The sequence below is a fragment of the Cryptomeria japonica genome, chromosome 3 (assembly GCF_030272615.1).
Source record: "Cryptomeria japonica chromosome 3, Sugi_1.0, whole genome shotgun sequence".
NCBI classification, from domain to species: Eukaryota; Viridiplantae; Streptophyta; class Pinopsida; order Cupressales; family Cupressaceae; genus Cryptomeria; species Cryptomeria japonica.
In genome coordinates, this window is record NC_081407.1 from 380,856,455 (window position 1) to 380,864,491 (window position 8,037).

Genomic DNA, 8,037 nt, shown 5'->3' on the forward strand with positions numbered 1-8,037 from the left:
TCATAATTCGCCCTCTTTTCCTTCATAGTCAAGAAAGTGAGACATTTTGGCCATCTCACTTGTCATCGAATATGTGTTATTTGGTGTTGGAATTACCTCATTAAGTTAAAATTTTAAAATTTAAACTTAAAATGTGAACTTCCCTATTTTGATGCGAAATCGGGTTTAAAATCTGATTTTGCATTCCTTTTGGTTGTTTAGTGTAAAATCATATTCTAAGTCCAACTCTACACTTAGTAATCGATTTGAGTGTAAATCAGACCTATAGGTCCAATTTGCACCTTTTTGGTCATTTGAATGCATATCGAACCCATAAGTCCGATTTGCACTTTTAATATGCATGATTTTGTAATTAGTGATTTAGAGTTTGTTTTAAGTTGTGTTTCTTCACCCATTTATTTTCTAATTTGGCCTTAATCTTCTCATTATTGCTTTCTTGGTGGATTGGGGAGCTTGATTTCTCATGTTTCTTTCTTTATTCATGGTATGTTAGTTTTTGTGTGAAATCGAATTTGAAACCCGATACATATCAAACCCAGTTTCATGATTCATGATGTGTATAACGGTAAGTGACCGGACTGTATGTCTGTCACACACCATGATACATTTCATGGTGTGGGGTGGGCATCCCTGTCATTTGGTTTTTTTTTTCCCCTTGTTTTATTGCTTATTGTAGTGATAGTTGGGTGGGGATATTACCCTGACCCACACCATAGTCAATGACTATGGTGGTGATTGGGGTCATATCCCTAACCACCTCTTTTTACTTCCTTTCTCCGCAGACATGGTGGGAGGCTTTGTACCCCCGACACCCACCACTCTGCACAATGATGGTGGTCAATGTTACAAATCCAACCACCATATGTTTTATCCAGTGCTTTTATTAAAGTGTCATGCGGGGTTTAAACCCCACCCGACACTAGTTTTGATTGTCCTTCCTTTTAAAAGTGTTGAGTGGGGTTTAAACCTCGCCCGACAACTTTTTGGCTTGTATTTGTTTGTTGAGTGTCGGTCGAGGTTTAAACCCCGCCCGACACCCCCTTTGGAATTTCCTTTGTTACAAAGTGCAAATCAGAGTTATAACTATGATATGCACTTTTCTCATTTTGGTTTTATAGTGTATATCAGAGTTACAACTCCGATTTGCACTATTATATGAGTTCTTCTACAATGCATTTCAGAGTTATAACTCCAATATACATTATCTTTTTTATATTGCTTTTTATATCAAATGCAAATCAAACTTATAAGTCCAATATGCATTTGGTCCTGATTTCACTTGTTTAAGTGCAAATTAGACTTATAAGTCTGATTTGCACCCAAATCACACACATACAAATTGATGATTGTTTTATCAATTTGTGATCGATCGATGAACTTTTTCCTACCAAATGGAGATTTTTATGAAGGCTAATCATTTCAAATGATGATCTTTTCATGATGCAGTTCATCCATTGCAAATGTCAAGATCCTCACCGAATAAGAAATTAATGAAGTTTAAAAAGAAAGAAATGCATCCAGTGTTTCCTTCTTTTTCAGTGACATCAAACATTGACAATATTAGGGACACTAAGATCGGTCATGTGGATCTTGATGAGTTATTGAGGAGGGTGAAATCGGGACCAATTTATTACAAGATGAAGCCCGCCATAAACAGTGAAATTCATCTAGTGGTCACTTTCCCCATGTCGGCTCAAAATCTAGAGTTTTTATTGTCTCTTTCCAATAGATATGATTCTACCACCAGATTAGTGAAGGATGCAGATGGGAAAACACTCATTAAACTTGATGAGGATTTCTTTGATACCATTTTCAAATGTTCTCCTATTGATCAATATGTAGATATTGACATGCAATTAGTAGTGGCATATTTTGATAAAAATTCAGAGAAATGCAACAAGAATATGAATGAAAATAGGCTAAAAAAATTTAGGCCTACAATTTCAAGATGGCTTGAAACTCTTCCTCGTTGTGACTTCATTGAGGAGGTCAATGACCTAATTAATTTTCTTAGTAGAGTAAAAGGCCTTCCAACTTCCATTACCTACCACAAATGGATGTATCAATATATTCATGTCATCGGGCAGAATAAGAAGAAGATCTTCTAGGGAAAACAAATTGCAGTTGCCCTATGTGAATAGTTGACCAAGGTGCCTACCACCTTGAAATTTTACATGAATTCTTATCTTGTCTATGCAACTGCCTCGATTAAGCATTTTTCAGGTCTATCAACAACAGGTGACAGGAGTCAAGTTCTTGTTTACAAGTAGTTTTCCCATTTAACTATCTAAAAGAGTTTACATCATTTTAGGAGGGTAAATGATGCTTTCTTTACTCATTATATGTGTTTTTTTGACAAAGAGATTCAAAATAAAAGAGTGTCAGATGAAGCATGGAAGGTGGTGAGCGAATATGGTTGCATTTTTCTTCAATTTCCTACCTACACATATATCAGAATTGGATGTTTTGATAGAGAACCATTAATGCTCCTGAGATATCCATGTGATAAGATCATCCTTATGGAGATGGCTCATCAAATGATTTCCATCCATGAGCGTCAATCTGGAGCTCATAAAATAGGTTTGAAGTTCTCCATCTCTATAGGGAGATATTCTATCAATTCCATCTATAAGCCTCGTGCCATGGAGGAAGAGATGAGAAAGGTGACTATGAAATTTTTCAAAGCCAATAATTTATTTTATTATAGGGGCATGAAGAATAAGATTAAGAAGAACTACACACATATCCATCGAATTGAGGATATGTGGGTAGATTGTAGGACTAAAGAGGATATCCGTAGAATGGATTGCTTTCATTTGATAGTAGAACAAATTGAAAACTTTGATCTTGTTGATGTTCTTGAATATCTTGAAGAAGATGGTGACATTTGCGACCCTACATATGAAAGTAACAAAGTTGTTGGATTACCTCTACCACTCATTCAATGGTCCCAAAAGGAGAACACTTCTATAAGGGCCAGGTTTTAGAAAATTCTTGATAATACCACCATTTGGTTGAATCTACACGGTGTATAGATGAAGCCTCTCCAAACTGAATCATTTGAAGATGATGTTGCAGGCCCAAAGGGAAAGACTTTTGAATTAAGGACCAAAAGTAGGCAAGATCCTACAACTCCTAAGGGTCCTAAATTCAAATTCACTATTGGAAAAGGTAAATCTCAAGGTGAGTATTCAACACAAGAGACTCAAGTTCATGACGAAGTTGAGGAAGAAAAAGAAGTAGATGAAGAGGAACAAATTAAAGAGGAAGATGAACCAGAGAATGAACAAGAACAAGAAGAAGGAGAATATGATGAGGGATTGCCTGAAATCCCAAGTACTTCCTACTCTCAAATGACACATGAAGGTATTCCTTCTTCATCATGTGATATTGCAGGTACTAGTTCAATCTTTGTCACTAATACAATTCCCTTGAGTTCTACTGTGTCAATTATTTCACAAGTTCCTAAAATACATGTTATTCCTTCCACTTCCACAAGTGAAACAACCCTTGATACACCTCATGACAACTTAGATACTGTGTTCTTTCCTAATTTGTCTGAGATCATATCTTCTATGTTGGAAGATTTTTATAAATGCATTTCAGAAACCCAAGTTCCTCCTCAAGTTCCTTATGTTTCTAATCCACACGCCATTGTACCCTCAACTCCACCTATTGTTACTACCAACATACAATCTCAGGAGTTGGCAACTCAAGTTATGCCTTCTATAGTGGATGAAGACGCTTCTTTTCCACCATGGCTAGTGTCCACTGCTCCTAAGAGGAAGAAGCAAGCCATCTCTCCTGACGACTTTGAATTTAGCTAGTTGGTCCCTGTTAAGCCCAAGGTCACAAATAAAGCCAAGACTTTGTCTATATTAAGAATAGACCCATCCAAAGACAAGTATATAGAAATGGCCATTCCTCCTCCTAACACGGATTTGGACAAAGTACATGATACTGATTATGTTATTAAGAGAATTAATTTCGGAAAGCAAACACATGAGAGAACAATTGAAGATTCTCAAACCTTATTCCGTCATCTTGTGGCAATGTTCAATGAGGAGAAAGTCAAGAAAGATAAACTGAAGAAACAAGTAGATTAGCTCATAGAGGTCCTAATCAAGATTACCAAATCATTAGACGTAGTCGAGCTGGTCACTTCTTCAGTGGATGAACAAATTGTCAAACAAGTTGAACAAGTGAATTCTCGTGGGAGGATAGTTGGTGAATGGATGGATAGACTATTGAGTCAAGGAACACATCTCTTATGTTCAACAGTTACTCTTGTCAACAATTTGGAGGAGGTAAAAGTTGAAATTGATAAAACTTTGGATTTGTTTTCAAATGAATTAGAAGCACATGAGAAAGATTTTGAATCCTGGTTCAAGTTAGAATATTTCCATCTAGATGTTCTAGTTGATAATGGAGTAATCCCTATTATTATGAGGATCTGGTAACTATTGAGAGGGGGGGTGAATCAGTAGTTAAACAACTTTGATAATACTTCAAAAACACTTAAAAAACTAGTACCGGTAACTACTCAAACATACCAATTAGCAGATTTACCAAACCATTTACTCAAGTGTTCATCAACATGCAAATAAAAAAAAGATATCAAATCAACACATAAATAATTCATCCACCATATGAAAACAAATATTTTTCACGTGGAAACCCAAATGGGAAAAACCATGATGGGAATTAGCACCCACAAATATTTGTACATTCGGAATGTGCCCGGTTAAAGGCCTAGCACGGTTAGGAGCTTTATAATATGCTTGATTAAGAGAAGACCCTGTTAGGAGTCACCCGGTTAAGGGATTTCACCTTAGCCCTCTTAGGAGCTCTACCCTGTTAGGAGTAACCCTGTTAGAGGATTTTACACTCAAGATAATGAACCACCCAGTCAAGGGATTTACAAATAAGACCTGTTAGGATCTACCAGGTTAAGGGATTTCAATACTGTTGTAACTATTAGGGAACAACAAGGAAAATGATCTGATCACAACACTTCCTTGCTAGCTAGTACATATCATTTTGAGCTCAACTCTGCTACACACTTTCAAAATCTTCAATATGGTTCGACACAATCTTCTTCTCAAATCACCGACACAAAATCTCTTCTCAAACTTGACCTAATTACTCTTTTCAACTATGTCAGTTAAATAACCCTAACTACATTCAAAATACATTGAATTTACATTTACAACTCATCAAAAATCATTACAGATTATTACAAAAAAAACTCAAGACAATTTCTACTGTTGAATGATCACCGCTCATCACCGCACATTGATTTGATAAGCATTCAAACCCTTGTCACAATCTACTAAGCACTTTTCTATTTCCCAAGAAATTTGATCCTTGTACACGCTTAAACATTATCTTATCATTACACATGATTTCTGACACATCATCACTAAGTTATGAACATGATAAGATCCACCGCCAAACCATAAATCATTACAAGTTAAAGATCTGTTACCGGTATACATTCTTCTTCACAGAGTTTATGACAGTCAATCATAACTCACTTAATATACTAAATTTGCTGATGTGGTTGCAATCATAGACTCATGCCAAAGTCATAAACATATATTCCACACCTCAACATCTAACTCAACACCAATCGTCTATACCAATGTCTTGATCATTGCACTTTTCCTGCTTACCGGTATACTGTAACTTAGCAGTTTTTCTATCTAACACATTCCTCTACCAGTCAGGCTTAACCAGTAGGCCTAGATGACTTAGATGACTCAACAAACATGGTTTCCATCAATGACAACACAAATAAATTCATCAAACAACTTACAACTATATCATCATCATCTAGCCAATAATATCCATCAAATAACTTTACTGATTATCTTCTCATCTCATCATCATCTCCATATGCCAATAATCTCTCTATTATTGTCTTCATTAGATTTTCCAACAATATGCCAATAATATCCCCCTTTGGCATTGACAGCAACACCAAAATAGAAATACCAAAAGCTCATCATGCAAAACTAAACGCTCACCATACATAACTGTAAGAGTTCCAGTTATGACTGTTGTACTAGATCTTCTCTGCTCTTCTCCTTCTTTGCTTTACTTCTCCCTCTATCATTCTTGTTCTCCCTTTACTTTTCTTCTCCCCCTTTGATAACAATGCCAAAGGTGCAAAGTGTCAAATTCATCTTTTGCTACTCTTGCTTCCTTCATCTCAGCTGCTCCTCCTGAGGAGTAGCCTACTTCTCATCAATCCACAATGAAAGATATTCGATTAGTCCACTAGATTGATGCTTCAACAACATCTTAGTTGACCTTCGGTAGGGGTATAACCCCTAGCTTGCTTGCTTCAACAACATCTTAGTTGACCTTTGGTAGGGGTAATACCGGGTTCTTTGAAATACTTATTGTACTTGTAGTATCACAATATATGATCACTGATTCTATCATAGTCACCTTGAATCCTTCCAATACATGTCTCATCCATATAGCTTGTGTACATATCATGGATGCAACCACATACTCTGCTTCTATTGTAGACTGAGAAATACAACTTTTTTTCTTACTGGTCCAAGATACCAGTCTTCCTCCTAGAAAGAATGTGCCACCGGTTTTTCTCTTCCGATCATCTATGTTACCTGCCCAATCAACATCCATGAATACCTTCAAAGAGAAGTTGCCTTTGTATGGATTCCATAATCCATAACCAATAGTTCCTCTAAGATACCTGAAAATTCTCTTCACTGCAACCATATGAGTATCTTTAGGATAATTTTAAAATCTTGCCACTATACCAACTGCATGAGCAATGTTTGTTCTGTTATGAACAACATAGTTTAGTTTTCCAATCATGGAACTATACTCAGTTTTATTAACTAGATTTGAATCATCTTTCTTTGATAATCTGCAACTAGTAACCATAGAGGTTCCAATCGGTTTAAAATCTTCCATTCCAAAAAGTTTCAATAGCTCCTTCACATACTTGGATTGACTGATAAAGATACCACCTTTCATCTGTTGGACCTGGAAACCAATTAGAAATTTAATCTCATCTATCAGAGACATCTCAAACTCCTTTTTCATATCTTCTGCAAAATTTAGACTCATATCATCATCTCCTCCAAATATGATATCATCAACAAATACTTCTATAATTAATAATTTGTCTCCTTCAATCTCTAGGTAAATGTTGTTGTCCTCACTGGTTCTCTGAAATCCAAAATTTATCAGGTGAGAATGGAGTTTTTCATACCATGGCCTTGAAGCTTGCTTTAATCTATATAAACCTTTATGTAGTTTGGATACCATATTCTTGTCTTCAGTCAATGCAAACCCATCTGGTTGTTCTATGCAAACTTCTTCTTCTAGAATCAAATTAAAAAATGCAAACTTCACATCCATTTAGTAAACCTTGAATCCCTTGAATGCAACAAATGCAAGTAGCATTCTAACTCCTTCAAGTCTAGCAACCGGTGCAAAGGTTTCTTCATAGTCTTCACCTTCTTCTTGTGGATATCCTTTGAAAAACAGTCTAGCCTTGTTCCTAACCACTTCACCATCTTCATTCAGTTTGTTTCTAAACACCCACTTAGTACCAATGACATTTTTATTAACTGGTCCAGGGACAAGTGAACAAGTGTTGTTCTTCTCTATTTGATCAAGCTCTTCATTCATAGCCTTTATCCAATCGTCATCCTTGAGAGCTTCCCTCATTGTCTTTGGTTCAACTATGGAAATCAGACAAGCGCTTTCTTTGATCTTTCTTTTTGTTTGTACTCTAGCATTCCTATCTCCAATTATCTGATCTGCTGAGTGATTCAACTACATACATATCTAGGTACAACCGGTTCTGGTATAGAAGTTTCTTCTTGTTCTTCATCTCCATCTTCTTCAACTATCGGTTGAGAAGTATCTTCCACACTATTCTGCTCTGCATCATTTTGAACTTTTGGTTCAATAATCACTATCTTTTGTTCATCTACTGCATCAGACTTGCTGGTATCATCAGATTTCTTCGCAACTAGGGTTTCTGGTGAG